The sequence below is a fragment of the Lissotriton vulgaris genome, chromosome 10 (genome assembly GCF_964263255.1).
Source record: "Lissotriton vulgaris chromosome 10, aLisVul1.2, whole genome shotgun sequence".
Taxonomy (NCBI): Eukaryota; Metazoa; Chordata; class Amphibia; order Caudata; family Salamandridae; genus Lissotriton; species Lissotriton vulgaris.
This window is the reverse complement of record NC_141698.1, coordinates 436,679,273-436,692,293: the sequence shown is the minus strand read 5'-3', so window position 1 is coordinate 436,692,293 and position 13,021 is coordinate 436,679,273.

The following is a 13,021-nucleotide window of genomic DNA, read 5'->3' as shown; positions in this document are numbered from 1 at the left end:
ATACACTTTTTTGAATTTTGAAGAGACTTTATCATATTTTGCTTGACATTTGCTGTATGATTGATTTTTTTTCTAAGCATAATTTCATTGATTTTGCAATATAGGACAACGTACAAAAGGCAATCATCAGTGTCAATAATAACTGTGCATCACTCATGGCAGCAGCAAAAGGCAAAATAGCACGTGCATATAAGATATACCTTTACAGTTTCACAGAAAATAAAAAGAAGCAGTGAACCTGTCAGCACAGAACTTAAGCAATGTAGGATAAGCACAGAGTACATGATAATAGCATATGATGTAGGCAGCAGTCGTGGCATAATCAAGAATAAACTGTACATTGTCACATCAAATCTAGTCTACATTAAGTAAGAAATATAAAGATAACCAACTCCCCCCACCCCCCTGTTCTCTGGTTCATAGATACTGAATGATGTCCCAGACTCCTATGGAACTATCCCCTGTGCACATAGAGCAGATGATACATAATAGTGCATAAAGACGTTTAGTGACGACCTAGGTGGGTACAAAAGGGACTGTTGTGTACTTATACACTATAATTATTAAGCTGACGGCGGTCAAAAAGAAATACAGGGAAGTTTTTCAGGGAAATGCGGGAGTAATGGGGTGAGTTGCGGCTATTGGTGACGCAGGGGGTGTAAGAGAATTTATAGCTCGGAAGATTTCCAGCATTTGATCCCATTCTAATGAGATAGGAGTCTAACGCAAGTCCCGGAATTCCTCCTGCCGGAGTATAGTACTTTCAGATACTCCCCATCATATCAATTCCATGTGCCAGTACAGTGGCGTAGGTGGAGAGGCAGATTTCCCCCTCATCGTAATCGCTCGCTTAGCAATAAGTAGTGCCAGGTCGGCAAATTTCAACTGTACCTTCTGTCTCTTAGGGCGTCCATGGAGGCCCTAAAGACAAGCTTCTGGAGATAACCAGTCACAAGTATTAGTAATTTGTAGAATTCCTGTATGATTGACATAGCAAACAATTTTTAGGTTCGGCTCGTGCACGGGCTCTAAGAGCCAAGCAAGACTCTCAGTCTAAGAGCCGAGCCAGACCCTTGCCTCAGCTTCCACTATTAATTTGTTGGCTTGCCCACCTGTACCCCAACACACATTGCGCAACTGCAGTTTGCTGGGAAAGACCAGCCAGGGTTCTCACCTAGACATTATTTTTACCAGCGTGACCATTATTTTAATCTCTCAGCCAGTACAATAAAAGGGAGAATGTTCTCTTATCATTATATTTAAAATACTAATTATACAAACAATGTGCTTTAAAATGTGTTCTAGAGGTTCCTTAATGACCCCTGACTGATAATTAATGTAAACACATTGAAATAGCATCACAGTGTGATGTGGATATGGAGGAAGCACTTAACCGGATGCTAACATAGAAACACTTAACCAGTGCCTACTCGCTGGCCTCTTCTGCCGTGATTGGGTGGGCGCGAGGACATGTCTGGGTGGGCCTGGCCCACCCGGCTCCCCTGCTAGGACCGGACCTGGTACCCACCATGCTTCCCAGCGGTGTCATTTTATATAAGCGCGAAGAAACCGGTGGGAATGTGCTCCTCGTGGAAAGACAGAGCTTGGCCATGATTCATCTGTTTGCCTAAAAGAAGAAAATCATTGAGAGAAAAAAAGAGTGCAACTGGTTGCTGATAGGCTGATTTAACTGAATTAAATGACTATACGATTAGGGAATAGAATACAATTATAGTCTTCATTGGATCACACATGCACCTCCGAGGGTGATCCTTGATTTACTGAGTTCCCCACTCATGCCAGCAAGTAGGTCCACCACAGGGTTTCTGCTGTGTTGGTTTTCATATTGGCTTTATATTCACTTGATCTAGGTAAGGACTATTGAGGAGAAGAATCAATGGCTGATTGCTCCTAAAAACCTGAAATGTAGATGGGGCTCTCAGTAGTGCGGAAGCATGTGTGGTGTTCCCTGACAAAGTTTAACAGTTTAGATTTGAGAAGATTTTAAATACATATGCTTGTTGAGCTAACTGTTTCCTTCATTTTTAAAATATTTTTTGCTCATGTTAAATTGGCATCTCTGAATATGCCCATCTAAACGTAAAACTTTGAAAAACAGCATGCTTATCCGAAACTGTTTGCATTTTCATGGGCGGCTCCTCCGTTTCAGCAGAGGAGCATCACCCCACAGATCAGAGCTGAAAAATAAAATGGTAACATAGTTTATTTATTATCATTATTATTTTTCAGCAACCGACCAGTCCTGAACTGAGTTACAGGACAGGGCGGGGCCAATGCTGCAGAGTGACAGCAGGGAGCTGTGAGCTTCGAAATGCGCATTTCTCTTTGTCCTGCGACAGCCAACCAGACATGCTCACTTTAAACTTCTCTAACATAGCTCTCTTAAGCATTTGGGTTAGAGAAAGTGCAGGTCTCCAGTGCTCTTGAGAGCGCTGAGTGAGGCTGCTCCCAACAATCCTGGGGCTGCCACCATGCTGGTGAGAGCAGTGCCAGGATTAGTCAGTGCAGTTTCCTGGGTCCTTCATTGGAGCCTGCCTAGAAGAGTGAATACCGGTGGAGGAGGAAGTCTCGTCACACCTCAAGGTAAGCAATTTCTTTTTTTTTTGTGTCTGCCCTCCCGCCTCTGCCCAACTATCCTCGGTTCATGGCAGCTGCCACTGTGCATTTTTGTTACTCAATAAGGTTGCTTACTGATTCTCATGTGCTTAGCTAAGCCACTGCTATTTCACTTGAGGGGAACTCTGTTTGTGATTGATATCCAGGAGTTCTGATCCACTGCTGAGGGTGTCCTCTTCTTGTGGTTTACAAACTCATTACTTTCAGTTTTAACCCGAAAAACGACAAGGATTTCTGTTAAACAATGTGTTTGAGAGAAATCTCATGTCTTTGCATATTTATGCAGTGAGGGTATATGTTATGACCAAGATTTTTTTCACTTGTGAGCTTGTCAGAGTGGTACTTGTCTTGTTTATGTTAGAATAAAGTATGATGTACTCCAACTCATGTCAGAGGTTCTTTGTTGTCCCTGTTCTTTGTATGTGAGGACACAATTTCATTCTTGCCCAAAGGGAGACACCCAGGAACAGCGGGATAGTACAAGAACCTTCTGCATCCTGTTCCTGTTGCGGAAGAACAAATGCACTTATTTACAAGCCCTTTTCACCACTGGTATGTCACTTTTTCCCATATTAAAAGTGACGCAGAGGCAGCTCAATGAGCTTGTAAATAAGCCTCATGGAGTGGTGTCCTATACGTAATTAGTCAGCATCACCTCTGAAAGTTATTGATGGGCTATTTCAGGGAGCTATCTCAGTAAGCACAACTACTGTTGTGCCATGATGCAAATAATTGCAGAACGATAAGATGTAACACAGATGCTGTTCAGTTATAGCTTTTAAATAGATGCATATAGTATGTTGCATGACAGATGTATGGGGCAAAGTGTTCACAAATGCTAACATTAGGGCTCCCGGGAGCAGATTTATCATAGTATTGCGTTGCCCCTGAGTCACGCAAGGACTATGCAACACTAAAGTCAGATTCACCAAGCAACGCAAGACCAGCTTGCATGGCCCTGCGGTTCTCGGTAAATCCGGGATAACCCAAGACAGCGCAAGGGTGAATTACATCAGTGCCTTCCACGATCTGCTCCTCTTGCAAGGTTGGCACCTGTTTCCACTCACTCAGAGGCAGAATATCTTGACACCCAGGACAGTCCAGCAATTCCTCTTCCAGATCAGATTCCAGGTTGATGTTCCCTCACCACTAGTCAGTTGGCTGTCAGTGGACATCAACACCTGGATTCCTAGTAACAACCAAAAATGATAGGTCTTATGCTCTCATTTTTATACTGGTTTCGCATACAGAGGATATGTATTTCAGGTTTGCTTCCCTGGAACACATGCACAAATACAATGCATGATATATCAGTTTAAGGACTGCGGGTTTATGGTGAGCAGCAGAACTTTAAATGAATGGGCCTGTAAGCGCACATTAAAATCTCACTGGTAAATGCCTATAACTAGTTCTAGGACACCCCCGCGCCGCACGTCCACCAGCTGCTGCGTGTGCCTCCCCGCCAGACTGCCTCGCTTCACCCCGGCTGCCGCCGCGTGACCACGCCCCCTGCCTTCGAGCGGCGTGGTCCGTGGCCGCCTGACCTGCCCCTGTTGTCATTGCGATATTAGAATTGTGTCTAGTCTTCTGTATTGCCTGTAAATTGTCTTTATTTCTGTATTGCCTGTAAATTGCTTTTATTTCTGTATTGCCTGTTGTTTTTTGAGCCCCCTTCGTCCTCCCTCCCCGCTCCCCGCTTCCCGCCACCGCCGCTAACCCCGCCCCTTTTTTCCTTCTGTACCCTCCCCGCTCCCGCCTCCCAGCTGCTCCGCCCCCCCCGCGCACTTCGCCATATATGGCGACCGTGCGAACGCGCAGCGGTCACGCGCAGCGGGCGCGCCGATTGTGCGCCGAAGGCGCGCCAAAGGTAAGCCCGTCTACGCCCGTCCGCGCCTGGACCGCGCCCAGGGCCAGGACCCCTGGCCCTCGAGGACCCCGGCCGACCCGCCTGACGTACACCGCCGCCACCCTCATCGCACTCAACACCGGCCGAATCCCAGGATGCTACCGAGCCACCCCACGACGCACCCACGGACCCTTCAGCTGCCACGCCTGCAAGTTCACCTGCATCCGGACCTGCCCTGCACCAGCACCTGCCAAGCCGAACACCAGCAGCAACCTCCTCAAGTGCATCCTGCTCAACACCCGCTCCGTCCACAGACACGCCATCGAACTCTGGAACCTCCTCGACACCACAGCCCCTGACGTTGCCTTCCTCACGGAGACCTGCATGAACGCCTCTTCAGCTCCCGACATCGCCATCGCCATCCCAGAGGGCTACAAGATCACCCGGAGGGACCGCACCGCCAACCAGATGGGAGGAGGCATCGCCATCATCCACAGGAACGCCATCCGCATCACGACCAGCACCGACGACACCCTTACCACCGCCGAACACCTGCACTTCCAGATCGACACCAACCCGAAGACCACCCTCAGAGGCACCCTGATCTACCGACCCCCGGGACCACGCACACAATTCAGCGAGGACATCGCCGACTTCGTCAGCCCGCATGCCCTCCCCTCCGCTGACTACATCCTCTTGGGGACCTCAACTTCCACCTGGAGAACAACAACGACCGCAACACCACCACCCTGCTCGACAACCTCGCCAACCTTGGACTCAAGCAACTGGTGAGCACCCCCACCCACCTCGCCGGACACACACTCGACGCCGTCTTCTCATCCAGCAAAGACATTGCCTTCAGCCACGCCACAGAACTCCACTGGACGGACCACAGCTGTGTCCACTTCACCTTCGACAGAACGACGATCCACCACCACCAGCAACAGGTTGCCCGTAGAAGCTGGAACAAGATCACGGCCGACCAGCTCGCCGCCTCCCTGAGCCAGCATCCTCCTGCCAGCTCAGCGAACCCCAGCCAGGCCGCCGACAACCTCGCAAAGTGGATCAGCAACTGCGCGGACGAACTCGCCCCTCTGAGGACCCCGCCCAGCAGACCCGGCAGCAAGAAAGCCCCATGGTTCACCGACGAACTCAAGAGCTCCAAGAAGAACTGCCGAGCCCTCGAGAAAGCCTGGAGAAGGGAACCTACACCGGACAACATGACCACCCTCAAGCTCGCCACCCGGAAGCACCACCAACTGATCCGCACCGCCAAGAAAACTGCATTCAAGGACCGGCTGGACAACAACGCACACAACTGCAAGGAACTTTTCAACATCGTGAAAGAACTCTCCAACCCCAACGCAGGAAGCAACGACATCACCCCTTCGCAAGAACTCTGCAACTCCCTCGCCTCCTACTTCCACAACAAGATCGCAGACATACACAACAGCTTCAGCATTCAACCGACGCACGCCACGACCGCAGCAACGCCGCCCACCACCACCCTCCGCGCCTGGACTCCGGTCAGCACCGAAGACACCGTCCGCATGATGAACTCCGTCCACTCCGGATCTCCGACCGACCCCTGCCCTCACCACGTCTTCAACAAGGCGGACGCTGTCATCGCACCCCACCTACGGGACATTATCAACACCTCCTTCGACACCGCCACCTTCCCTGAGAGCTGGAAGCACGCCGAACTCAGCGCTCTACTCAAGAAACCCACAGCGGACCCCACCGAACTCAAGAATTACCGCCCCATCTCGCTCCTCCCGTTTCCAGCCAAAGTCATCGAGAAGACCGTCAACAAACAGCTGGCCGCCTTCCTCGAGACGAATGGATCCCTCGACCCTTCACAGTCTGGTTTCCGAGCCAACCATAGCACCGATACCGCCCTCATCGCCGCCACCGACGACATCCGAGCCTTGATGGACAACGGAGATACAGCGGCCCTCATCCTCCTAGACCTCTCCGCGGCATTCGACACTGTCTGCCACCGCACCCTAGTGCAGCGCCTCAGCAACGTCGGAATCCAGGAGAAGGCACTGGAATGGATCACCTCCTTCCTCGACGGTAGAACACAGAGAGTCCGCCTACCACCGTTCAAGTCAGAGGCCACCGAAGTCATCTGCGGCGTCCCTCAAGGATCCTCGCTAAGCCCCACCCTCTTCAACGTCTACATGAGCCCCCTCGCGGCCATCGCACGCCAACATAACCTCAACATAATCTCCTACGCCGACGACACCCAGCTGATCCTCTCCCTGACCAACGACCCCGCCGCCGCCAGAGCCAATCTGCACGAAGGGATGAAAGATGTAGCTGAGTGGATGACGACCAGCCGCCTGAAACTGAACTCAGACAAGACGGAGGTCCTCATCCTGGGCTCCTGGCCCTCCGCCTGGGACGACTCCTGGTGGCCCCCCGCCCTGGGCACCGCACCCAAACCGACGGACCACGCACGCAACCTGGGCTTCATCCTGGACTCCTCCCTCTCCATGACCAGGCAAGTCAATGCCGTCTCCTCGTCGTGCTTCAACATCCTACGCATGCTACGGAAGATCTTCTGGTGGATCCCCACCGAGACCAGGAAGACCGTCACCCAGGCCCTCGTCACCAGCCGACTGGACTACGGCAACGCCCTCTACGCCGGTACCACCGCCAAGCTCCAGAAGAGACTCCAGCGGATCCAGAACGCCTCAGCCAGACTCATCCTCAACATACCACGAACCAGCCACATCTCCGGACATCTGAGAGACCTGCACTGGCTCCCCGTCAACAAAAGAATCACCTTCAGTCTCCTCACCCACTCACACAAAGCCCTACAGGATCAAGGCCCGAGCTACCTCAACAACCGAATCAACTTCTACGCTCCCAAACGCCACCTCCGATCAGCCAACCACGCCCTCGCCGCCGTCCCCCGCATCCGAAGAGCGACAACAGGAGGAAGGTCCTTCTCCTACCTGGCCGCCAAGACATGGAACTCCCTCCCGACCGACCTGTGCCTGACCCAAGACCACCTCTCCTTCAGGAAGAAGCTCAAGACCTGGCAGTTCGAGCAGTAACGGCACCCCCACCCCCCCCCAAGCGCCTTGAGACCCTACGGGTAAGTAGTGCGCTCTATAAATGTCTTTGATTGATTGATTGATTAACTATAATTCACGAACCATGACCATACAAATGCAGGGGACATTCCTGTCCCAACAGTGCAGGAAAGTTACAGAAGTGGTGAGATTACTGTTATATATAGCAGTGAACTCTTGTCCCCACATTCTTCTAAGTTCTTCATTCCCAACTTCTAAGCCTTGTAAACAACAGGCATTTCTATTGTACACCTTAATGGCACTGAATTTGCTGACTTCAGAAGGAAGGGAGTCGGACCGAGCATCGGCAGGTTTTGAACTTGTCAAATCAGGCTACTGCATAAGCCAATGAGGGCCATTTAACCGACTGAGCCATCTAACTTTAAACCTCTCAACCAACAAAGGTTAGTAGAGAAAGCAAAGACACACAATTTATGTTCATGTTACACGTTTTAAAACTAAGGGCCTGATTTAGAGTTTACTTTCTAGTATTATCTAGTACAGGTTCCAACAAGGGAATTTGCTTAACTATATGTAAACAATTCACAAAAGTATTCATGAATCCTCAAAAGTGATTTAGAGTTTGGCAGATAGAAATTTATTCTATCAGGGTGACGGAGGAAATTACTGAGGGAGTACCTTCACACCACATTTTGAGATGTCCTCTGGCTGATCAGAGGTCTTATGCATGTACAGGGAACTTTCAAGGTCTTTGTTATTTTCAAAAAGAAAATCCCAAAGCGGGATTTTCTTTTTGTAAATAAAAAAGAAACCATGCTCCCTTGCCATGGGAGTTTGCTCCCAAGACATGGAGGTCATTTTACACTTTTCACTTGATAGACAGTAACTACTGGCCACTTGTCTGCCCATTGTAAATAGGGTGGGTGACAAATATCCAAACCTCCAATGTGTCTTACTCAATTGAAACCCATGTTAGATGTGAAGGACATCTAATCTGAGCTTCGATTAGAATTCCATAGAGCATATTATCAAGCCCATTATCACCACTTTATCGGCAGTTTCATGCCGATAAAGCGGCGATAATTTTATCGCCCAGGCTTGATAATATTCCCTTAGTCTCCAGCTTTGACATACTGAGGGTACATCGGACTCTAAATGAGAGGGGCAGGCGTTCATTTTGCTGAGAGGGTAATCCATCACTCTTGCGACAGAATACCCTCTCTGTCAAACTATAGATGAAGATCTGAAACCTCAGAAGTGCCTTTCTAAGTCCCTGCAGTTCCCTATAAGCATATTTTTCATAGCATTAAACGTATTTTCAGTGTGCACTGCCATTTAAATATTTTCTTTTTACGCTATACTGTTACACCTTAAGTTAGAATGAAGACCAAGGTGGTAATCAACAGCCTGATTGATGAACGGGCCGTTTTGCGAGTCTATAATAGCGATTCATAAGGAATCGCTATTACAAACTCGCAAAACGGGATTCATGTAGGAATCGCAATATTAATTGCGATTCCCACTGATTCCTTATTTGCGATTAGCTAATTGCTAATCGCAAATAAGGAATAACTCCCCATGCATTCCTATGGGCCTTTTGGCCCATAGGAATGCATGGGGAGTCATTCCTTATTTGTGATTAGCAATTAGCTAATCGCAAATGAGATTGCGATTACAAGGGTGCCAGGGTGTCCAAAGGATACCCTCTAGCACCCCTGAAATGAAAATTTACACAGGTGTTGCACACACACATGTCCAAAGGACATGTGTGTGTGTAACATGCAACTCAGAAAAATGCATTTAAATGCATTTTTCTGAGTTTTCGCAATTTACCACGAGGTTTGACCTTGCGGTAAATTGCGGCCCGAAATTGCGATTTCGCAATTGAAAAATGGATGATGAATATGAATTACATTTAAGGAATCTCAAATAGAGATTCCTTAAATGTAATTCCTCGCAAATATGCGATGTAGCAAATAGCGATTTTTGCATTTGGGATGATGAATCCCAAATGCAAAAATCGCACTCGCAAAGGGCCAGATTCTCAGAATCTGGCCCTTTGCGAGCCGATTTCGGGTTCATGAATAAGACTGGTAATGTCTCATGATAATGCCTTGTAGAACATTCATTAATGCCAGAAGCGGCAATGTGTCACTTAATCATGACCAAGCTCTAAAGATGGATCACTGCATTTTATGCATGAGTAACTCGTCTAGTTCAAGTTTTTATTGCATGCTGAGATGTGGAGTCCTGTTTAAAAGGAGTATAAGTCCCAGACTTGAAAGAGAATTCCCTAACCAGGTGAGCTTCTCACGCATGGGGCATGGCAATATGAAAGGGGGGAGAGTCGCAGCCTGCACTGTTGAAGTGACTTCCAGAATGACATATTTTGCTGCCATAGTTTTAGCTTTGCAGCTTAGGCCTCACAGCAACGTAGGAAATAGCTTGTGGCAAATAATCTTTCAAATCATACTACTTTTCCATTGAAGCCTCACCCTTACCCCTGGCAGGACAGGGTTGTGGCAGATGCATTAATGCACTTGTTTTTCATAATAATTCTTTTTTCAGCTATGGGCACATGGCACACCTGCCCATGTGTCCCAGAAGCGAGCCAAAAATACAAACGACAGTTCATGTTAGCAACTACAATAGCGAACCCGGGTTCCCTCTTGAAATACGGGCTAGCACTTTGTTACTTAAAGAAGAATTTTGCTTGACACCCCTTAAGGTCCTATACTTATGCAGGGGACACTGACTCGGCCGTGGGTTAGGCTGGAAGTGGTACGCTGATGTAGTGAGCAGTCCGGCATCTCCAGGATGGTTTGAGTGGTCTGAAGGCCCTCAGTTACTTTGTTTCCTCGACCGTGCTATTGGGACTCCCTTGGCTAGGCATTGTGGCTTTCTCTTCCTACCAGCTGTTTTCCTCTGTGTCATCTTCTGTAGGTATCTGCTGGTTGGTTACATCCACCTTCTAGAACCATGAGATGGTTCTTGCCAATGTCTCGCTGTGATCGTGGTGCCGTCGACTCTTAATACTTTCCATACCCCTGGTTCGAAAGGTGTCCTGAATTTCCACCCAGGTCTGCGATCTTTGATGATGAATTTGTCGCCTGGCAGGACCAACCAACTCTTCGCTCGCTAAGTCTGGCTCATGCGCATGTTGCACGGGATGCGTTAGGATTGAGTCTCTTGGGGATCATAAGTCAATGGGATCCACTTCAGGTACGTAGGAATCGGATGCATGTTGTTACAACGCATGCTTTTACCACGCATGCTTTTACAACGCAGGTTTTGAAATGCAAGTCGTTACAACGACTTGCGTTGGGGGGTGCTGGGTAGTGAATAGTTTAATTTACTATTCCAACTCCAGTCCCCTTGGATTGTAGGGAAGGTGTTGGATAGTAAATTAAACTATTACCTATCCTAGAGCGCCCCCCAGTGCAATTCGTTGTAATGACTTGTGTTGAAAAACCTGCGTTGTAAAGGCACTTCGTGGTAAAAGTTGCGTTGTAAAGGATGTTTCCCGTAGGAATCGTTTGCTGCTGGGGGCCATTGAACATTAGAGTCCACGGGGCTTGTTGGGTTGTACAGTTCTGCGCTCCACGATACTCGTGGAGGAACTTCTGTAGACTGATCTCAGGGTTGGCATTCTCCACCTCGGCAATCTTGAGTATTTTGTTTAATGTATGCATAAATCTTTCGGCCTTGCCGCTGGCCTGCGGCCATGTGGGGGGGGGGATGCGATGGAGGATTATCCCTAGGTGATTGAGCATAGCCTTAAACTCTGGTCCTTGAAAAGCTAGTCATTATCCATCCTGATAGCAGTGGGTAGGCAACCACTGCAAATTATTTTTCCTAGAATTGGAGCCACATATGTGAAGGCGGTCGAGTCAATCACTTCAACAACGGGATATTTGGAACTGCTGTCTTTCTTTTATGCCTGCCGACGCGTTTCCAATCCGGTGTTTACAAGTGCCAGATTCACATCTGGACTCTTTCGTTGTGGGTAGTCTTCGTTCATGGACGGGCGTTCCCGCGGGTCCTCAACCTTTTATTGGGACGGATCACCTTATTTCATTAGGCAAAACGTGTATGCGAAGACCTCGGTTCTTCATGTGTCGCACTCCAAGCGATCTGACTTGCTCGTTCCGGTCGCGGGGTTTGTAGTTGTTTGGCACTTTTACTCCTCCGCTTTGCTAACACCATTGTTACTTGGTCGCGCGGATTACCTGTCAATCCCTGCTCCAGGACGGAGATGCGAACATTCTCTCAATCGGCGCGACCAAGTAACACTGGTGCCAAACAACTACAAACCCCGCGACCGGAACGAGCAAGTCAGATCGCTTGGAGTGCGACACATGAAGAACCGAGGTCTTCGCATACACGTTTTGCCTAATGAAATAAGGTGATCCATCCCAATAAAAGGTTGAGGACTGTTTCGGTAATATTAGAAGAAGTGGACCCGCGGGACCGCCCGTCCATGAACGAAGAATACCCACAACGAAAGAGCCCTGATGAGAATCTGGCAATTGTAAACACCGGATTCGAAACGCGCCGGCAGGCATAAAAGAAAGACAACAGGATTTCATTGATTGCTACTTTGATTCAGTTTTCAAAGTTTGATTTTGATCTTTCTCTTAGCAATTCTTTTGCTTATTCTTTTTGTGGTTATCTTATCTGACATTTATCTTGCAAAGAGTAATTATTTGTGGATAAAAATTATAGCATTATAGAAGAAGATTGTTTACAAAATGTATATATGTATAATGTGAAGTAGTTGTGTATATATGTGTAAATGTGTATTTATTGTACAGTGTTTTTCTCACTCATGAAAATTTGGAAACAGAATTGATAAAATTTATAAGGGTAAAAATAAATATACCCAACAAACAGAAGATTAGTCTTTGTTCATTTTCTCTTAACTTTGGAGATAAAAAGTCAAAGTGTGGGGCCAGCAACTTCCCTTAGTTTATTGCATTTATTGGTCCAGCTGCCCCTCCGTCCCAGGACCACACTCCGTTGTGTTACTCCCTTTCGATTTGGGCATATCGTGTGTCCGTCAGGGACAGCACATAGCTGGTGTATGCTACCAGTGCCTACCTGCCAGGCTGGGTCTCTTAGGAGAGGACTGCTCCCAGCTCAAAAGGACTTACATCTATTTGCAGTTCTGTTTGTTTTTCACGATTTGAGTAGGCCATTGTCGTGTTGTTCAGAAGAACATTTTTTATTCTCTGGAATGCATCATCTTCCTTCTGGCCACATGTCCAGCTGGCATGAGCCTTGGTCATGGCACATAGTGGTTCGGCTAGGGTTGCGAGACTGGGAATGAAGCGGCTACAGTTCATGGCCATGCTGAGAAAACTGTGCACTTCGGAGACCATAGTTGGTGCTGGGGCATGCTTGATAGCTTGAGACTTCCAGGGGTCATCTTACACTCAATCTTGGTTGAAGACATAGCAGAACAACTCGATTGAGGGTTGGAAAAGGGAGCACT